Source organism: Solea senegalensis, linkage group LG2 (assembly GCF_019176455.1).
Source record: "Solea senegalensis isolate Sse05_10M linkage group LG2, IFAPA_SoseM_1, whole genome shotgun sequence".
NCBI lineage: Eukaryota > Metazoa > Chordata > Actinopteri > Pleuronectiformes > Soleidae > Solea > Solea senegalensis.
The window spans coordinates 20,376,274-20,398,255 of NC_058022.1; the positions used below are offsets into that span (position 1 = coordinate 20,376,274).

Consider the following 21,982-nt stretch of genomic DNA (forward strand, 5'->3'; position numbering starts at 1 on the left):
GGTATACAACCATCCCTGTTCCGCGCGCGCGTATAAAGGAACGAGGGTGGTTTATCTTGGACAGCCCTATCGGACCCGGGCACCGTGTCGTGTGGCGCTTGTCTATTCCACTTTGAAGAAAGGGATGCTGCTCGTCCCAGATCATGTGACACGAGCTGACGAGATGGACTTTGTCGCGGATTTGGATGAGGCTCTGTGTCTCAGCCTGTGCGTTAAAATGGCCAGCAGCCGTGCGAGCCAAAGCTGTAGTGCGCTCTGGTGTCTGTGCGTGTAGTGTGTGTGTAGCTACTCTCTCTCTCTCTCTCTCTCTCTCTCTCTCTCGCTCTCTCTCTCCCTGTATCCACCGCTCCGCCCCCCCCTTTTCGCAACATTGACGCAACCAAAAATACTGGAACAAAAGAAACAACTTCCTTGAAGCTTTGCTGAAACTGCACTTGAGTCGGAGAACGGAAGCTCGTTGTCAACTTGCCTAGATGGAAATGTCGAGGTGTGGGTGTCAGTCCGTCAGCGGCGGCCGGCGGAGAGAGAGAGAGAGAGGGAGCGGGAGAGAGAGAGATGCACAGTCGATGACTCCGGTCCGGAACGCATCCAGGCTTTATCGGGTAAGTGCAATTAAACAGTCACTGGAGTCATTTCAACTTTTTTTTTATGTGTGTGTGTGACCCCTTCGCGAGTGGAGTTTGTCGTGTACAGTGACAGTCACTGCGATAAAAAAAGTCATTTTTGCTCGATTCTCTGTGACGTTTAGAACAAAGTAAAGTCAGTTTCTGGCAATGCTGTCGAATTAATGCTGTACCATAGAATCATTGACTTCAAGAGCCGTAAATGATATTCTTTGTGCGGGGTGTTTATATGCTCCCTGTGCCCGAAATTACAAGTTTGTGCTCTGTGTGTGTGCGGGTTTTTTTTTTTTAATCCGATTGAGGAACCCATTGATACATTCACTGTCAACATAAAAGTCTGCATATATTATGAAAGAGAAATGACTTTATTTGAGGTGAATGTGGAATAACAACGTGCTGTGTGCGCTGACAGGACTTGAACACTGGCTGCCAGTTTGTTTGTTTGTTATTCGTGCAGCAGAGCAGTCGCCGGTTGCATGAAGATCCCGGTGATCGACAAACATGTCCTCAATAACACAGCAGCAGCAGCAGCAGCAGCAGCACTAATAATACTAGCCCTATGCTTTTGTTGGACACATATGTTGTCGCTGTGTCCTGGTGCGTGTATATACGTGTGTGTGTGTGTGTGTAACTTTGAGGTGTGAGCCGCAGTTTGGGCGGACGGTCGCTCCGCTGTGTCGCGTCGGTGTTTTTTACTGCATGAACAAAGAACTGGATGGAGTAGTCGGCTGGGGCACAGAGCGTCGGTGGAGAGCAGGCGGGCTGTTTACAATAATAACACGGTCGCGGTGGCGTCACGTGACTGACAGCGGCGCGGGCCAATGAGGAGGGCGCGTAGCCTTCAGCAACACGCTATATTTGGAAAGTGGTTACATCATCGAGGTAGAGCGGCTGCTCGTGGAGGGAGGGACTTCCGCAGGAATTCTCAGTTTGTAGTCCAGAAACAGGACAATGAAGGGATCAGCTTTGCTCATGGAGCTTTAAGTGTTGGCAGAGCTGCTGTCTATTTACACGACCTGGTTTTTGTCTCATTAGGTCAGGATGCTTCACAGCACTGTGCAATTTCAACATTTTTAACAAAGCACACATTTAGGTATACAGGTGATCTGATACCACACTCCCATTAAAATGTTTAAACTCAGGTTTAAATGGTACGTGGGAATTTATTTAATCAACATTCACTCCAGTGTCAAATTATGCTCATAGGTTTTGCCTCCTATCATCATTAGTGGGTATGATAGACTGTATGTAATGCAGAACCAGGAGTGACATCACCTCAGAACCGACTGTGTTCCAGTTGAGAAGTCTTAGAAAAACATGAATGTAAAGGTCTTAGTCAGTCATTGTTAGCAATACCAGTCGATAACAACCCTCTATGTGGTATTTTGCACACACAAACAGTTAAGTAAAGCCATGTGTTTCCATCAAGTGAAGCGGCTCGGTTTGGTACAGTACGGCACATGTTTTTTTCTCCAACCGTTCCATTTTTTGGCACCCCTTCCCCCAGGGTAGCAGAATGAAATGGTGCCAACCGATTGGACGACAGAAAAAGTCACTTTCTTGCAATCGTTGTAAATATCGCATGGACGTCGAGGCAACTGCCCACAGTCAGTTCTTTTATAATGCTTGACATCTTTGTCGACAAATACCGCAAACTGAGTAGGGAAAAAGAGCTGCTGGATGCGTTCATTGTCGCATTGGTACGTCATGCTACATATCTCATAGACTTGGCCATCGGGCACAGCCCACAACCCACCTACCAAGTAAAGGTACTGTTCTCAGTCGAAACGCAATCCTTACAGGCCCTAGTTGGAGTTTTGATTATAGCGTAAAGCAACACTTTGCAGGTTTGCTTCACAATGAAATTGATATAAAAGTTTGAATTTATAGCCTGACACTTGGCTCAAGCACTACAAATTTGTTCAGATGCATCTGAATTAATCACGAGAAGGAGCCTGCAAAGCTGCAGCAAAGTCGAAATGATTTTCACTGAGAGATGCTTTTCACTACTGCAGTTACGACAGTCTGTAGTAATAATGACAATGACAGTCATAATAATAATGATACTAACAAATGAAAGATTGCAGACATCCATTTGTTTCGTTGTGATTATAAGTAATTTTTCTTTCATTTAAATGTCAACACTATGAGTGAGTGTACCTGACCGAGTGTGCGTTTTTACACTTTGGTGTAGATGCAAATCCTCCTCCATAAAATTCTGTTCAATGCAAATTATATGCATTTTCACTATTAGTATCAGTGACACTCTGACATTACTTGGTTTATTTCAAACTAAACATGTAAGGTAATGCCTATCATTACAATGAGACAGATTTGGAGTCACACACTCTGTGTTGTGCTGAATGTTTAAAAGAAGCTAGACCACAAACTCTTATGGAGCCAGTCTCCATTTAGTTTAATTTCTAACAGAAAGTGCATAAAACAATCAGAAAACCCTGGTCAGCCACTCTTTCCTGGTGAAAGGGTGACATGACAACTGAATGCGAAGCGTATCTGATAGAAAGGGTGTAAAAAAAAGACAACAAAAAACACCATTAAGACACATGTGGAGCCCTTAAACACATGAAATAATAATGAGACGTTTACAAAAATAAGGAAGCTACAGCACAACATTTGGCAAATCACTGCAGAAATTAAAGCACCTTTATAGACAGGGGCATCAAAAAAAAATTGACAACAGGGAAACATTCAAGTCCCACGTCTGTCAGATAAAACGATAGACAGTGAAAATGTATGTTGTGGAATTATGCAAATTTACACATTACAAAATAATAACTGGACACAATTTTTTGTGAAAGCAAAACATGATTGGTGTATAGTTAGTACAAGGAGACAGGAGCGAATGTTATCACAAAACAAGCTCAAATGCATTGACGTTGACTGCAGTGTAAAGACACGTTTCAGTTTTTGGCGTCATCAGTGTAAGCGCAAATTCTGATACAGTGGCTGACAGAAATCCAACAATGCAGGACGCTGGGTGTGACAATGGAGTCTCACATTAGTTAAGTGTTAACACTCTTGAGTACAATTGGAATTAAAAATATATCTTAAAGGTACTGTGTGTGTACATTTATTGGTGAGGTTGCATGTTGTAGCTGAACATCATTCACCTCACTTCCAAGTGTGTTGGAGAACCTACGTAGCCTTCACTTAGTATCAAAAGTCAAAAGATGTTTAGTATGTCTGTTGTGGGCTATAGTAAAAACACAGTGGTTCTAACTAGTGGCCTTTGTAGAGCTGACCCTGCTCATTTTGAGTTAATGAAAAACAACTATCCATACAAGCAAGCAATTGTACATTTATTTAAAAAAATATATATATACATGTATACTGTATATAACTATTTTATTACATTTCTGCCACGTAAACATGTTTTGCACACACTGGAGCTTTAAAGGTTTACACACTCTGTGTATTTTATTTTGAAAACCGATCTTGTCATTCCAGCAGTGCTGTCTTTTTTTGAGCTTTTTTTCTCACACACACACACACACACATCTAAAGGTGTGTGGGTGTCAAGACATAGGTATCAGAATTTGGTTCAGTTAAATATGGATTTGCATCCCTTGGCTGTGAGGCAACATTACTAACCGATTCCACTCCCCTTTATATTTTCAGATATCAAACTTCACTTTGTGTGTAATGGCTGTGCCTACATTATGGAGAATGTCAACAAGCGTCAAGTGTAAACATGACTGAAACGTTATCATTATTTATATAGCGTGAACACAACAGTGGTGTTTCACACTGGTGTATGCATTTCTTGGAAACTGTTTAAGGGCAGATCCCTATCTGTAACTGTTGTTACAGTTAAATATAAGTGATGGCAACTGAAAAAAAAGATAATTTGCATAATACTGAAACGTAAATAAATAGTCCACTGAGTCTCCTTTAGCGTTTTAATCGTCAAATGAGACAGTGACTAATGTCAGACTGACGTAACATTCTTTGCAAATGGTCTGTTGGCCTTGTGGATATCGATCTGTCCTCTGTGACTTAATGATGGATTACTTGCGTGACAATTTATTTAAAGGTACACCTGTCAAAATACCAGATTTGTTTTAAATTCAGAATTTATGTATATGTTGTTTTCCTCATCAGTCAGTGGCGAGTCTTAGGTCCTGAGGTGAAGCTGCACTTCATCCTTACATTTATATAATAATAATGTGGACACAAAATATTTTCAATCCCTGGCTTCAGAGAAAACAGCACTGTTGACATGGGCCTTCAAAAAATGTCTTTGTCGAGGCCTCTCTAACTCTGCTGGCCTATAGGATTAGATCTTGCTTGTGTTTAGCTTTCCCTGTAATCCCTCTCAGCAGTCTGCCTCTGTGAAGAAAAAAACAAAACACTAACGGGTGTGGGCAAATGCAGTCGAGATAAAAAAAAAATTATAATAATTACTACTAAAGCAGGAAGCAACATGAACAATGTTTTTGTTGAGTGATTCAAACCTGCCCCAACAATAACATCACTTCATGTAGTAGTAGTACATACCTGTGATTAGTTTGTATTTCTCTGTGGATATTACAGTGTTTTGGCAGCTGTGTTGACACATTTAATTTTTTTTATGAAAACTTTACAGACAACAAGCTTAGAAAACAAAATTCATAGACTGTATTTTTTAAAACGTATGCAGTCTCTTCCTCTTTCTTTCTTTTCTTTTGTTTGAAAATTGAAACCCAGGAAGTATGATGGAAGTATCCGCTTGCCGCCAGGGACGACTCTACTGGTTATCTCAGTTAGAATGGAAATATATTGGAAAATAAGACACTACTTCTCACTTGATTTATAATCATAATCGGTAGACATTTTCAATCATTTGAAAATGATGTTGAGGAACATAGACGATAAAGCACTGCACTGCACATACGTGTGGACAGCAGTGTGACTGACAGCGGGTCTCTCTGATAGATGCCTGTTTCCATGTGACGTCTGTAAATCGTCTGTATTGTGTCTTGTGTCTGACATTGTGTCATTGCGAGACTACAGACCTATTGCAGTGTCTGCCATGAAGCTTTTGCTGACTTTTAGTTTCTTCACTTTGCCTCCCTTTCCTATTACTAAACACCAGTTTGTAATGTAATTTTAGCCGGCTCTATAATTTATGTGCACTTAATTTGACTGCCATGTGTGAGAATGTCTGTAAGATTATAGAGAGACAAAATAAAAAAGGACGTCTTGTGCTGTTACATCTAAAGTTACTGGCCAAGCATGTGATACTGTTTAACAGAACCCTGGCTATAAAAGTTTGTGTTTTTCTTCTTTTTCTTTTTCTTTTTTTTTGTTTTTACTCTAAGCTAAAAAAATTTATTATTTGATTAGGTCAGAGGATATATTGTTAGAAAACAAAGTTATAAATAATATTTATGATAGAAAATAATTTATGTGTGTGTGTACATATATATATATATATATATATATATATATATATATATATATATATATATATATATATATATATATATATATATATAAAAATGCAATTGTGTCTCGGGGGCTAATGTGACCACCTCACAGGCTTTGTGCTAAAAGAGGTCAGGGGTCTCTGTTGTGTTTTCAGGGTGACCTGCTAGTGACTATTAGCCATTGATAAATGTGATGTCCCACAAGTGTGCGGGGCTAGACCCCTCCAAATGAGGAGGTGTCACAATACGCCCCACACTAACCTCCCAGCCAACCCCACCTCGACTAGTGCACACACACACACACACAAACACACTCTGCCCTGCTGACAGGAGCACAAGGGGGCAGCTGCTACAGATGTAGAGGGGGAGGGGAACCAAGGAGACATCAATGGAGAGTCTCTCTCCAGTGTGGAGTTCTCAGTAGGGCTCATTGTGTTCTCTAAAGACCAAGACAAGGGAATAGACCACATTAATATAGTAAGCCTTTCGTCTCCTACACTTTTTTTTAGTGTGTTGCTCATTTTGACTGTTTCATTCTCTCTCGTTGCCAAATGCAGGGTTCATGCAGGTGCTTGAAATACTTAAACATGCTTGAATTGTCATTGTTGTGTTTTCAAAGTTTGAAAAGTGCTTGGATTTTGGATGAAGTGTTTGAATGTGCTAGGGATTGGAACTGTATTTCTTTCACAACAATTAACTGTCTGACTGAGTGGAGAAATGAAAATATGTTGCAAAAAGAAAACTGTTTTCGCCTGGGCCCCTTGTTGCTCTGTAAGTCTATTTACAGACAAAAACAACAACTAAAACTTTGTGCTTTCCTTTCATTTAGGATCCCTCTGCCATTACAGAACACAAACATGTATCGCACCCTCTCTTGTACTGTGATTTAAGTCAGGCAGTCAGAGGTTTTTATTGTCACTGTACAAAGTACAACGAAATATATCTATATGGAGTATAAATATTTTATAACAATTACCGTATTTTGTATAAATATGTGGAATTTGCTGAAAAGGCTTGTAATTGGATATTCAAAGTACTAGTATTTGACCTTAGAAAACATGTATGAACCCTGCCACTTTGAATTTAAGTTACCAAGTTAAGTAAGGTAAATTTCATAAAACCTGCTAACTTCACTTTATGTGCACTTAATTCATTTGAGTCTCACTTACTGAAGTAGAACTTTCAGTGAGACAAATAATCTTTTTTTACACCCTCCCTCTCTTTATGTAGTTTGTGCAAGGTAATCCTCAATCCTCAATAGGATGTGACGTCTGATGGTTTTCAAAAGAACGATTCACTGTTCGTTCGCACTCCAAAACCTAATGCTCTCGTGAAAAAGGTGATTTCAACGTATAGCATGAATTCAACAAGGCTGACGTGACGTCACCTACCGGTGCCACAAGTTGACATGAAAACTGGGAAGAAGATGCTGTCAGTCTGCTGCAGTACATCGATGCTTATCCATAGTTTAATTTCACACCCTGACTTTAATTTACTCTTGAAGCATGTTGTGAGTAAGAGAAATGCAGTTTGGTGGTGTATTGGCGGGCCACCACTCGAGCTGCAGGAAGAGATAAATAGAAAATAAAATGGTAAAACTCCTCCTTGAATACAAAGCAGTTGTGTAACAGCCAACCATGCGTGCAATTCTTCTAACATGGAATCAAATTACATTGAACTAAATGTGCCTCAGAGTGGCAACTTTTTGCAGCCGGGGTTATCTTGCGGTGCCAAACACCACAGTACATGACAGTGTGGCTCTTGTTTAGCTCGTCTACCAGAAGACAAGGGAGAGCCCCACTCCTTCTCAGCACTCCTAATGAAGAGATGCATTATGATGTGATTTCATTTGGGCCTGCAGAAAATGCTGCTGTGGATAACAGAGCAGTCTGAGTAGCATAGTTCATTTGTGTAGTAACATGTGACTTGTGTTTTCGTGAGTCATAAGGGTCTCCTGCCTAATGGAAGGCAGTGTGTGCTCATGTGACAGTGACACAATGCAGGATGAACTGTGTAGTATTCACCACAGCTCAGCTTGGCTACTGTTTGACTCCCATGAGCAAATTTCTATCCTGTTTTTTTTTTTTGCCATAGTTATACTAAGCGAAAAACAACTTCTGTTCATGTTACTGAAGGTTACTTAACAGTATACCAATCTGCTAGCACGGCATAGGTGTATTTGTAAATAGTGTGTATGTTTGTGTAAGAATGCGTGTGTGTAATGCCTCTCTAAGTACTGCATCATGATCTTCCCTATGGTCATGGTGGTGTTTTTGCTGGCTCATCCCTGCCTCGCCACATGCCTGTTTAACAACACAGAGCTCCTCCTTACTGGCTTCCTGTCCAAACCAGTTTATCTGTAAACAAGTGTGTTTTTTTCCTCTCCGCCCCATTGTCCACGCCACACCAGAATACATACACAATGGGCGCCCTCTTTCTCCCAGGCTGCTTTTGTACTCCAAAGTAGAAAACATATTTTTTACTTAAGAAATGACATGCTTCACGATGAAGGCCAAAAAAATAGTGACATTTAGAAAATGGAGGTAAATGTACCTGTGTATTTCACAGACAAGTAGAAACATTAACTCAGTTTAAGATTGGTCTCTATTCACTAAAGCACACTTCAGAACTAATACCAGGTTGCGGTCCATTCTTGTTCCAAGTGCAGCCTGATGGAGCCACTGACTGGCATCGCAGGTGAATGTTAGGTATTGTTATTATGTGTGCATTGGGATGAAATGGCTGCCTCTGTTTACCTTACCCGAGGTACACTGTGTTACAGTAGATATGTTAACAGCAGTGTTATTGTGGCAGAGCCCAGCCCCGTTCGTGCTTTGGCCATATGTACCACAGTTTGTACGTGTGTACACTTGTGTGTGTGTGTGTGTGATTTTGCCAAGTGCATCTTAAATTGAGAAGTATGCTGCAGAATTTCCTGCCTTTAATCTCTGTTTGAAAGGTGTGGAAAACAAATTGGTCAAATGTAAAAGGAAAAGAAAGGGCAGTTTAATTAAAGCTAGAATATCACTCAGTAGAGGGCATCCAGCTGCCAAGGCCAAACAAACCTACACATGTCTAGGTAGCTCTTCTAAGATGAATATAAAAACGAAAAGTAAGTCTAAAAATCTGCATCCACCTGGCCACACTCATAGACCTCAGTGCCATAAATATGTCTGGGGTTTTTTAAAGAAACTGTAGAATGTAGAATCCTGGAAATGCCCCTTCAATTTTAATCTGCACCATTTAATGGGCTCTTCCCTGGCCCGTGCCCCAACCCTCCACCAAGTTTGTTGCAAATCGGTTAAGTGTGTTTTGCATAATCCTGCTGACAAATAAACAAACAAACACCCCAACAAATACAGCCTCCCTGACTGAGGTAATTAGAGAGACCAATATGATGTCACAGCAGTTCAAGTTAAAAAATAAAATAAAATAAAATAAAAGCAGTGCCCTTATTTGCACTGTGGAAAATGAACTAAGTCAGAGTTCTCTCAAACCAAACTCAATATGCAATATGATCAAAAAGAGGGTGGAAGGAGAACTAAACCTTTAGCTCTCTGACTTAGAGTTAAGCTGTCACTGCTGTCTTTTGCTCCCTGACATGACTTGGTCCACATCTCCTTGGCCTTGGGACTCTGTGACCTAATAATACACATTCCAGATGTTATACTTCTGTCCTCTTTAACTGCAACTTTAACTGTTTTTTGTTTTGTTTTTTTTTTGGCTGTCCACCGATTGTGTTTGATAGGCCTGAGTCTCCAAGACAAGAACTATTGTGCTAACTGCAGATAACCACACATTCTGTGAATAAGGAGCATACATTCATAGTGCCTGTATCACGGAGGGATAGAGAAGTTAAATGTAGCATTCTTCTGCACACTCAGGGCCATGCTTTATATGCACTTCATACGGGAAAGACTCAATTTCCTGTGACGAAATCTTTGAAAATCCAAAAACTCAGAAGAGTGTGCTTGTGTATGTATATTTTAAAATGCTGTTATGACAAGACGTGCGTGTGTGTGTGTGTGTGTGTGTGTGTGTGTACGTAAAACAATCATTGAGTGAAAGTGTAATCATAGACAGATAACACCATTTAATGTGGGTCATCTGCAGAACAGTGTATTTTAATCATGAGGCCAGTAGCAACTCTGAATCACAAGAGTAGCTTGTGAAAGTTTTAGTTCAAGTTTTAGTCATTTTTATTCACTGGTGGCAAGAATTGTAATGTTTTGTCTGCACCTATAATTAGACACATAGAACATGTACAGTATTGGTCCACAGTGGTATCCGATAATAGCTAATGATGTCATTAGTATTGACTTTATTGGACGTATGATTCACACTAATATTGTATCGGGCCTTGCATCAAGATGGAGCTGTTCTATTTTCTGGCTGCCAGAATGGCAGGGTCATAATGGAAAATAGATCGAAGCCATTTCTATACTTGTTCAAGTATGTCTTTATATATTTGCCACATTTATTACCTTAAAACAACCTTTTCTGTTTGTAAACGACAAACAGACAAAAAATCTGTGATTTTACAACGTGGCTTAAAAAAGTTGTTCCACTGCTGCCTCTATCACTAAGTTCAAATATGTTATCATGTGACTTCCGTGTTTGGAATTGTTTGTTTGGATTTACTTAAGTGACACACACTTACCAAAAGAGACAGTCATAGACCAGCAACTACCATTTGAGAGAGAATGAGCTGCACAGAAACATCAGCTTCCACCTGGAAAAGACTGTCTAGAGGTTTAACAAAGCAGTGAAGATATCAGAGAGTTCAATTGGCATACGTTTTATAAGATGAGCCTTTTGTCAAGTGAGTGTTGCTTCTGTCCCTGTTGGCAGCCATGTTATTAGTGAGAGCAAGTGTCTGGGTCCTAGGCTGTTTTACCGATGGTGATGTACATGATCATTGAAACACCGTCATGATAATCTGTCAGTACCTCAAACAATCACACAACCTTAAAAAAGGACCTGCACTATCCCTTTAAAATGTACTTTTCTTCAAAAAAATACTGGTTCATGCAATTAAGTGCCTTTGCCACTGTTGGCTGTTTACTTATGCTCACACTGACATGCCCCCACATGAGTGACTGAGTGTTTAATGTTATTAAGCTTTTCTGAAGATATTCTATGGTTACACACCAATACATTTTAATTTAGGGAATTAAAATGTTGCAATTACAATTTTCAAAAATGTCATCTTGTTGCCAGATCTGTGTTGTGTTCCCACATTGTTGTGCCACATTCGATTTGTGACCTGTAAAAGAAACTGCACGTTGTTATTTATACATTGATTTTCAGCCGTTAAAAAAAATTGTGATACAAATTTTATGAATCAGAAATAGTGTTGATAAAGTTTTCAAAGGAGAGGCGTTCGGGTGACGGCTGTAAAACGTTTCTGTGGGTCGTCAAGGGTTAATTTGTGTCTCTGCTGGGCTGCGTGATCATTCGAGAGTGCATTTTCAGCAACCAATCACGGGCGCGGATTCTACTCCGCGTTCGACCAATAGGAGCGATGGGTGGCTCTATCGAATTTGAATGAGGAGTGTATCTTTCGGCGCCATTTTCGAGTGAGCAGCGATCGCCTCAGCAGCTGCGGAGAGAGGATGCTGCGAATATGTAAAGCTGTCGCCGAGACGGGGAGGGGGAAGAGTCCGAGCGCTCAAAATTAAACTGTGCTTTCAGGAGAGGGGGAAATCACGTTATTTCTAAGGAGACAGGTAAATGCCGCCACAACATTGTGCACTTTGGTTTGAGTCGGTCAGTCATGAACGGAGCGGAGGGGACGAATACGTGTGGAGGAAAAGAGAAGAGACCGACCGCGGCGAGGAGACGTTAGCCATTTGGCCAGTTTGTACTACTCCATAGCAGCTAGCCTGGTACCTTAGCATGCTAGCACACCGAGAGGGATTCTGACTTTGCTGCGCTGTAACGGTGAGGGAGAAAAAAAAATGCGCTCATACTGCGTTCCGTCTTATCCGGGCTCATGAGGATGGATTTATTTTAAAAATAAAATAAAATATAAATTGGGTTAGTGCTGTTTCGTGTGTATGAGACTGCTGTTCAAAGTTTTGGGGGAAAAAAATAGTATTTTGTTTCGTATCGGAGTCCAGTTTTTTTGAGCGGGAGGTGCATAGGCAGCCAGGGCAGAGCAGAGCAGAGGAGCAGCACCGTCGGCAGTGTCAACAAATGCACACGGCACCTACACTGGCTTGGGAGGGAAAAACATCGAAACGATAGACGGACACAGTGCCTTATGTGATAACTTAATTTTACCAAGCTCGTTAGCTGAGGCAGACTTTTCGTCCGAGCTGGTAAACTGCATGACGTTACGATTTGTTTGAAGCGGGTTTTTTCTTCTTCTTTTTTCCTTTTTTTTTTTTTTTTTTTTTTTTTTGTCTCACTGTTGGAGCAGAAAGCACCGGGTAAGTTTGTCATAGTGTGTCATAGTGTGCTCTTCTACTCAGTAATACCTTTAGCGATAAAGATTGTTTTATTGTACTGTCCTTGCCGTCTATATTACTGCGTACAGCCCTTGTATTCACGCCCCTCTGATTTCTATTGAAACAAAGAAATATATATATATACTTATAATAAAAACACTGTAGTTGCAAATGCTGACTCGGCATTCCCGAATAATTACATGGATCTTACCCTGTGTTTAGTGTGTGACCCGTGTTTGTATCTGTCAACAAATTTGAATGTGTTAAATTAACAGTAAGTGGCTTTGAGCCAAGTGACAGCAGCCATAGCTCGAAACATATGATGGTCCAACTTTAATAGGTGTGTTAAATGTGAGAAGAATGACTCATAACCACTAACGATACAGTAAAGTTGAATTAACGCTAGTTAATAAAAAATAATATTTATTGGTGTATTGTTAGTTGTGGTGCTGCTCCTCACTCGCTGGAATGAGTGGGGGGTTTTCAACACAGTTTGCTGTTGAATGCTTTCCAGTCATTGCCTTTTCTACTCTTACTAGTTAAACTATACTATATATTTTTCTTTTTTTTCTTTTTTTTTCCGAACCCTTATTACATTCGACTTCATGCACATTAAATGATAAAAAAAAACACCCCCTTGCTTTAATCTGTTTTAATAAGGAGTGAAACAAGGTGATCCTAATCAGTAGTTACTTGATAGGATTACAGCATGTGTGATGATTTATGCTGCTTTTGTGCTTTTCATCATCTTTGAGTAATAAAGCATATGAGAGGAAAAGGCTTCATATAATTGTGCTGCTGAACCCGCCCCCTTTTACTTCCCTCTAAGTAGGGATCGGTTTAATGCGTTACATAATGCAAGGCCATCCTATGTTTTACAGTGATGCATTTAATTAAGCAAATATAGTCTCTACTGTCGAGTATCAAAAAACTTGAAAATAATTATTCTTCTTGCACAGTTTCCATGGAATATTTTTCCTTCCTTATGAGTCACATCTTACAGTGTGTTTAGCTGTAGCCTATTTGTCATTCACACTTTGTAGCAGTAAGGCTAAGATTTCATGTTATTCTTCGATTAGATATGACGGGCCAAATCTAAAGTGTAACTAAATACCATGGACTTGTGTGTAGTTGTGTTTGCGTGGAATCCCTGACCATATAGTATAGTAATTGCTGTACAGATGGGTGCCAATTTCTTCAAAGAGACCTCCAACTTCATATAATTAAGTGTTGTTTATTTATTAAGTGCATTTAGTTGGAGGGAATTTATCAATGTATGTAATGTAATGCATATTTCCACGGATAACTAGGAATGGACAAAAAAAATATTGTAGTGTAAGACCTGGTGTGTCACTGACGAGAAAACACCGTGATTAGTATAATGAGGTGATTATCTGCTGAAGTTGTGAATACATTTGTTGATTTATTTTTTTGTAATGTGCCCCACATGGTGTATTTAAAATTGATGGTCAAATTATATGCAAACAGAGTTCTCATTTACACGGTAAATGTAATGTAACTGTGTTAATTATGCTTCAATATGTAACACACACACACTGTAAAAAAGAAAAAGAGAGAAAGCATGTCAAAATATTTTCATCATTGGGGGATTTTATTTTATTTTTTTGTCTTAACATTTTGGATGCTACACACCTAGTGTGTGTGTGAATGTGCACTAACCACACCATGCCATCGTATTTCTTGTTGAAAGTTGAATTTATTCAGCCATGTTATCAGATGCACTTTTAAAGATAGAAAGTCAAATTGCTCTAATCCTTTAAGTGGCTAAAATGTAAGTGAATGCTTTGCTTTTTAAGTGCAAACATGGGGGGGGGGTCATACTTTATAAATCTTTTCTTCAATTCCAGTTTAATCATTTGAAGTCATACAATATCAACTACACTCTGTGCCTTTTGCAGATATTGTTTACCAGAATAACATATTTTAACTGGTGTCATTTATAGAAGGGAGGAGATTTTTTTCTATATGTCACTTTATTATCAAGAGATTTAAAATCTGACAGTTTCCTCTCCTGGTTCCTTTTATAATATGTAGCTGTTGTACTCATACAGGTGAAATATGTGTAAATATTTTGCTCACTCAGTGGGAGAGAAATAGCAGCATTGTTGATTCACTGACTGTATGTAGTTGTCAGATAACAGTTTTTATTCCTGCGGTGCATGTTGTTGAAAGTGCTACAGGTCTATCTATGTCTCCCCTCCATTTTCTGGTATTTGCCTTTTCAGTCTCATAGAGCACCGTTGTGCTGTTTCAGACTGTTAACATGACATTCTGTGACTCATCATTCTGTCTTCTCAGACCCCTCCGGCAAAATGGGCTCCCACCCCCATTTCCTGGTGAAACTGCCTCTCTTCTTGTACTTGCTCACATGTGTTGTAGCCATGCTACAGAGAACCCCACCCTTCTCTTCCTCCTTTCTGCACCACTCAGCACAAACTTTATAGTATTCAAATTTGCTGTAATGGGAAAAGGTTTTCATGGCACATGTTGGTTATTTTCCAAAAGCTGGCCATGGTTCCACTTCTGCCTCAGCAGCATTAAACAGAACCTGTGAAAAGTTTTTTATCTGCAGGTATATGATTATATATTCATTTGTTCTGAAATAATCGAAAGAGTTGTCATTCTCGGTTAATGTTGAGTTGAGATGGGATATTTGGTGAAAATCAGTTGTCTGTTTATTGTTCCTGGTGTATTAAACCATAAAGTTTAAACTGATGGCAGCACTGCAGCTATGAGGGTGCCGGGTCCTCCTATGCTTCTTACAGGCATATGTTTTGCATTGACTTTGATTTTTGCATAGAGTTTATGTGCTGCATCACTATATTCTAATGACTCTGCACCTGTTTAAAATGATAAAGCTTTTAAATAGGATGACACTAACATTCTGAGAGTTTGTCACTTGCCTGCCTCAGTGTTGTCATGGTTTGTGTATGCTTCAGCACATTTTCAGTACATCCATTAGGGTGTAATAGTCGGTGGTATTTTGTGGCATGCTAGAATTATAATAATGTAATGTTAACTGGTCAATTGGCTGTTTTAAAAATGTTAGTACATTTTTAAGTTGTTTTTTGTGCTTGTTTGGCTCAGTGAGTTAGAGATTCCCTTTCTATTTCATTTTTTAAATGTATTATTTATGTAAGTACTTTTGAACTTGTACCGAGTGGATATGATAGGTAGTGAATTATCTGCTTGATTATTAGATTTAAGGTAGTAATATGATACCATGCAATAGCACTGATGGTAAGATTTGATATAGCAAGATTATTCCTCCTCTGACACATGTTTTTTTTTCCTTTCTGCTGCACAAGCCTTTTTTAACCAGAGGGTAAGAGATTAGCCTTTTTATATTAATGTGCAAGTGATTGGATTTGTTAAGAGGTATGATGACCTTAAAAATATTAGTAGTTGCCAGTCTGTGCATTTTTGTAATAATATTCTTGTTACACCTCACTTACTGCTCCAAAACACCTCACTTTACACACAGCCTCTGTCTAACACTTGTTGTCTTGTTTGGTCAGTTTTACAAATTTGATTTATACATATAATTTGGTATAATTCCAACTGTAACAATTAGCACCAGTATTTTGGTATTTTTTATCTAAATATAATTGATGTTTATCTGCTGTGTTTGTCATTGTATGTATATACTGTTGTTAGTAGGTCAGGTTTTAGAATATACTGAAGCTAGTACAATTATTACTAATGCCTGCTTTTATGCGTAATACGATTTTTAGCACACACAAGAATCATGGTGCATTTTATTTATTTGTTTTAATGCGTAAACTCGGTCAACTCTGTGACAACAACAAGAATTAGGTCTTTTGAATGTCCTCTGAAACATGGTGGGTTATTTTTAACCAATCTTTTTATTTCCATTGTAAACTAGAATAATGTCAATATCAGAATTTATCCAAGGTAGACATTATAAAGCATTCTATAATTTTATTTCTGTAATAGGTGCATAAGTGTATGGGTGTGTTGTTCAAATCTCACTCTTTAGCCTTGCTTCCTCTTTTGCCCCTCTTGCATATGTGCACACATGAAAATACAGCATAGAATCCACACGTAACATAGATATTTGTTTCGACCTCACTTGTGATTCTGTAAAGGGTCATTTGAAATTTGGATATATTTGATAATAGTTGTGTTTAATTATTTGAGGTGGTGGCTGCCATGCGTTTTTATAGTTTATGCCATTGGTCAAGTATAAACCAGGACCTCATGTTGTACTTCTGAAGTTGCATCACAGTGTTCTTTGTCTGCATCCTGTTTATTGCTGCTCTGTCTTTCGTGGCAGAAGGAGGAAGCTATAGATTATTCATATAAAGTAGTAAAGAATATTTGGTTATGTTAATATTTGCATTAATAATGACCCAATTTATACATTAGGAGTAGGGAGAGCAATTGTGTGTTTGCTTTAAATGTTTTACCAGACTGTGGTGTGTTAGGAGTAGTGTGACATACACTGCTGTTCTGGGGGGAAAAAGTTGAAATTTTGCAATAAAAAAAAATAGTTACTCCATCTTTAATTATTGTTTAACCTTCACACATTCGGTTTCAGTCATAACTTTCATTATATTTTTCACTTAATTTAACCAAATTGACTTTTTTCTTTCTTATCCATTGAGATCATTTTATTTACTGGTAAAGATATTGTGTACCTCAAGTGTAAAAAGTCACAGTCACCTGACAGTCAGTGGAGGTGGTATATACCTGTGGAGTGAAAAAATGACTTGGACGTCACTCACATATTTGTTAGTAATGTCTCCTGAAAAAGTGTTAATCAGACATTGATCCCAGACATGTGTTTCCACAAGTTTCTGGAGTTTTCTGCAATTCATTTGACAAGATGTGGCTGCAGTTTCCAGGGAATCCCAGTCACTCTTCCTGTTCTCTGCTGGACATATTTGGAAGGGTGTGTGAATGTAACAGCTTTTGTGGGATTACCACAAACCATTACAGTAGTGGTGTGTGTTTGCAATAGAGCAGAATCTCATATGTATCATCCCTACAATGAACAGTCACTTTTTTTTTTTACTAATTATTCATGTCAACACATTCAACTGCTTTGTCAATATGGAATAACTGGTTTTGTATTAGCTTATTGTGCCATAGAGATCACATGCTGCCTAGTAGACAATAGAATATGTGTCACCACTTCTAAAGTTGTGGCATAGACAACGTAGTATTTTTTATTTTATTTTTACTGTGTGTTGTGTCTTGCCAAACAAAACAATGATTTGGCTAGCCTATTTGGCACAGTGCATTTGCTTTTACATTTGCCTTATCATAGTCTGATGGATGGTTAAATGTATTAATATTAATCATTAATGTTTTTCAGTTTTGGTCTGTCAAACTAGTTGGCCTTGTGTGTTAATTTAATTTCAAAAACCTTCTGGACTCTGTTGACTACTGATGGACAGTGTTATAATTAGCATGGGTGTTATTATGTGGATATATGTGATTGCATTTCAGGTTTTTCCTCCCAGAGTCTAGAATATTATTGCAGATCTTTCTTTAAGTTTGTGCTTATACAGACAGAAGACTGAGAGTCACAGATGAGCAGACGCCAGCCCAGACCACTTGATCTGGGGTGGTGATGGGTTGTCGTGTCCAGGTCCTTGTACCCGATGGGGTGTTGGAGGTTACTTGACCCTCAACCCTGGGGTCAGGTGACTCTTTGAGGCCATTGTATGGAGAGCAAATGTTGCAGGAATGGGTTAAAAGGGCTGAGCAGTGAAGGTGACATGTCCGGGCATGCTTCCTTAAAGGAAAGTGAGAAAAATAGGGAGAGGTTAGAGTCCTTGATGTGAACAATTCTATTTGGACTTGGACAGAAATGATCAGGTCAAAATGAGAAAAAAAAGTACTTACCCGGTTTACTCCCCATGTGCATGTTTGGTGATTTTTACAATGATTTACAAGGTCAAATGGTAATTTCATGATGGTTCAGTTAAATTAATATTGTGCCGTCTGGGCCCCTGAGTAAATGAACTGAAAGAAAAAATTTAGAAATTGCATGACGGTTAACGGGTTGAATTTATTTTCTTTTGAAGCTCATATAAGTATATATTGTGCATTTTTCTGGCTTGTAAATATCCAGCATGTTCTCCCATTCATGACTTCAACATTTTATATTGTGTGAACAACTAAGAGATGGCCCGGTGTAAAAAACAAACAAAAAAAATAAAAATAAGCTGAAACCAGCAGATGTTTGGCATGGCATTAAATAAAAAGTTATATTTATAGGGTGTTTTTTTTTTTTTTCAGAGCTTAATATGTGGGACTTGAAAGGTGACACATGGATCCAAGACTGTGGAGATTTTGTCAAAACCCTAGACATGTAATAATGAGAAAGCACATACAAGAGCCCCTGATGTAAAGTTGTAAATTAATCTCAACATGTGGTGGCTGTTGTATCAAATACCCTGTGTATGATTATTTTATTTTTGGTACTTGGTGTACCCATAAGAGCACTGCTGCAGCATTGGATTTAATGTAGCATCGTTTCTTAGGGGGAAAAATGTTTTAGAGATACACCACATTTTCACTGGTGTATTTGTGAGTTGTGTGTGTGTGTGTGTGTGTGTGTACATGCATATATATTTTATTTTATTATTTATTAATTTGTGGTGGTGCTCAATTTTCATACTTGATTACATCGTATGTTGTTTTTTTTCCGTAGCTGTGTGTGAGAAATGTTTCTGTTGTGGAATAAATATTATGCATAATTAAATGTTCAGGTTCCAACTTGCCAGTTTAAAAAGGGCGGGTTAAAAAGTGCACTGCACTCTTCTTGTCCTTCTCATCTTCCTCCCTGCTACTACTGTTGAGTGTCTACATACATTCCCTGCCTTGTTTACCTAACACATTTCTGCTGTAATGCACACATATATATGTATAACAGTCAGAATTTTCTATGTTATACTCTGAGATAGATGAGGTGAAACCAATCCTGTGTTGTATTACTAATGCAATGACAGAAATATTTTATTTTTAACATTGGTCCGTAATGCTGCTGTTAACTGCTGTTATGTGTTAATTTGGAACAGGGATCAATTTGAAAACTGCCAGAACAGCTAAAGTAAAGAAGAACACAGGAAAATGCACACTGTCCTTTCCCAGCATTCAGCCTCTCGCTGTATAAAATGCACACATGCAATGCATGTATATTTTTAAATAATCCCTGCTTTATAGCTCCATTACCCCAACATGAATGTTGAGTAGAAGAATAAAAAGATTATGACCATGTCACCTTTCCTCAAGCCAATGAATGAAATCTTAATTTTTAGTCTTTAGTGTTGGATTTCTTTGTATTTTTTTAAAATACAAGGACGTGTGTTGGAGATGTCATAATGCTGTTTTCATTTCTGCCTGGTCCATTTCAGACCAAGGTCATAATTACAGGTCCATTGAGACCTCTAGTGGTAACACAATCTGTATCCAGTCCCCAACAGGATTATGATCAGGGTGCAGTTTTAACACGTTCACACACTAACATGGTTTTGTTTCAAAAAATAATTGTTTTAAAATTTTAAACTTTGTCATTAACCAATTGGCAAACACCGACCCATCCATGTTATGACCGAAATAGAGACTTTCATGGGATTTTAAAATATAAATAAAAGTTAACTTGTATTTTTGCTCCCTTGCATAGTTCAGTAGTTTCTGTTGGAGGGAACACTTGGCTGAGTGTCGTCATTTTCTTCAAACTCAATAGTGATCAAGCTACTGACTGAGATGTTGTAACTCTGGTCTGATCTGTAGATATTACTAATGTGTGTTACAAGGCCATGGTAAAATGCCACTGTGGTATGCTGACTGTGACTTAATTCTGACTCATGCGTAGTACAGTCTGCTATTTTTTCCCCCTGCCTCCTTGTTTACACACTGCTGAGCTGACACAAACCAATGTGATTTTATATTTATACCTTTGTTAAAGTGTCACTTCTTGCTGTAAAGTGTTGTCTTGCTAATTTGAATTGCTGTGAAAAGGGAATGCTGCAAAAGGACATACAGTGTGACATCATTTGAATACACTGTTCTACTTGGTTCTCAGGCCAACATACACAACATACTGCTAACTTGGTCTAGGTCTGCTTAAATATCAAATAGTGATTTTTATGACATATTACGATAGGATATGCGATTAAACTTTGTAAGTGGAGTTCAAGTTGAATATTAAAAAATCTGATTGGAAGCTGTTACAGCACATTCATGGCCACATAACTATGTGATTGTAAGATGTTTGTGTCTGCATATTTTGACCATACATTACACTATGATTAACACTGCTACACTGTTGTTTTGCTGTGTTTCAGATGGAGAGAGTGCAGTCATGGAGTAGACGGGAGACAAGATGCCGACGGACATCTGAAAGTCTTTCTGCTGGATCATACACGACAAAGCTAATACGAAGAGGGTACAAATAACAAAGAAGAAGAGAAAAGCTGGACACGGAGTAACCATGACTGCAGTTCTAGTGATGCTGTAGCAGCACGGAATGGTTTGTGGGTTACACAGAGATGCAGGCCATACTGTGCTGCAGCAGCAAAACCAGAATATTACACCTAACCCTCCAGTCTGTCACCATTCCTGATTGATATCAGCTTGTTTACTATCAAACTTGCACACGCAGCACTCGTCAACCACATTGGCACCACATCGAAAGATGTTTTTCCTGATAATAAAAGTTATTCACATCTGCTGGTGGTTTTACTGTAGCAGCACGTAAATATTGGAGTTAAGACTCTAGCTGAAGCCTCCAGTATTGATCGTGCTGCTGAAGCAAAGCTTGACCACTCTCAGTCGGTGCACGTCACACGAATTGTTCCGAGGTACATTGTTTACTCAGATTTGCACTTTAATATGTTCCTCTTTCTTTTTCTCTCTCTCCTTTTTATTTGTTTTTTTAAAACAATACCAGTTTTTCACTTCGTACTGTTCTGTGTATTTGCTAAATAAATAAATTGGGTTTTGTCTAATTTGATTTGATTTGTACACGTTAAGCTTGTCTTTATTTTGCATCGTATACACATACACACACACATATTTATTTATATATATTTTTGGCTGAGTATATGCGTAAATGGTGCTTTCCACGAAGAAGATGCACTGTTGGCCTGCGTGGCCTCTGCGCAGCAGCAGCTGCGGGATGTCCGGCCTGTTCGCACTGCGCGCGCTCTGACCAATAGATTTACTATGGATTAAAAACTGAAATACTCTTCTGCTTTTGGATTATGCACATTCATTTGGAATATAAAGAACACTCTTAATGTAGGCTAAAATATATTTAAAGATAAGTGTTTCTGCTCGGCCGATCATCACGACGCTCGTGATTTAGATGAAAAACGTTAGGATTTTTTTCTGATGCGGCTGGAACGAATGACACTGTTCAGTTAGCGCTGAAAACCTACATTTTAAAGGCAAGCGAACGCCCCGTGTGTGTCTACCAGGA

General features: G+C 38.8%; 1 long non-coding RNA gene across 2 annotated transcripts; it reads left to right on the top strand.

Annotated features, from left to right (window-relative positions):
* The first annotated feature begins 371 nt into the window (after positions 1-371).
* Positions 372-21,514, top strand: LOC122762690. Of its 2 annotated transcripts, none has more exons than XR_006358759.1 (2): positions 372-602; positions 20,847-21,514. It is a non-coding gene; the product is annotated as an uncharacterized LOC122762690 (long non-coding RNA). The 2 variants fall into 2 exon arrangements; XR_006358758.1 differs by lacking the exon at positions 372-602 and adding an exon at positions 11,185-11,781.
* Positions 21,515-21,982: the final 468 nt, after the last annotated feature.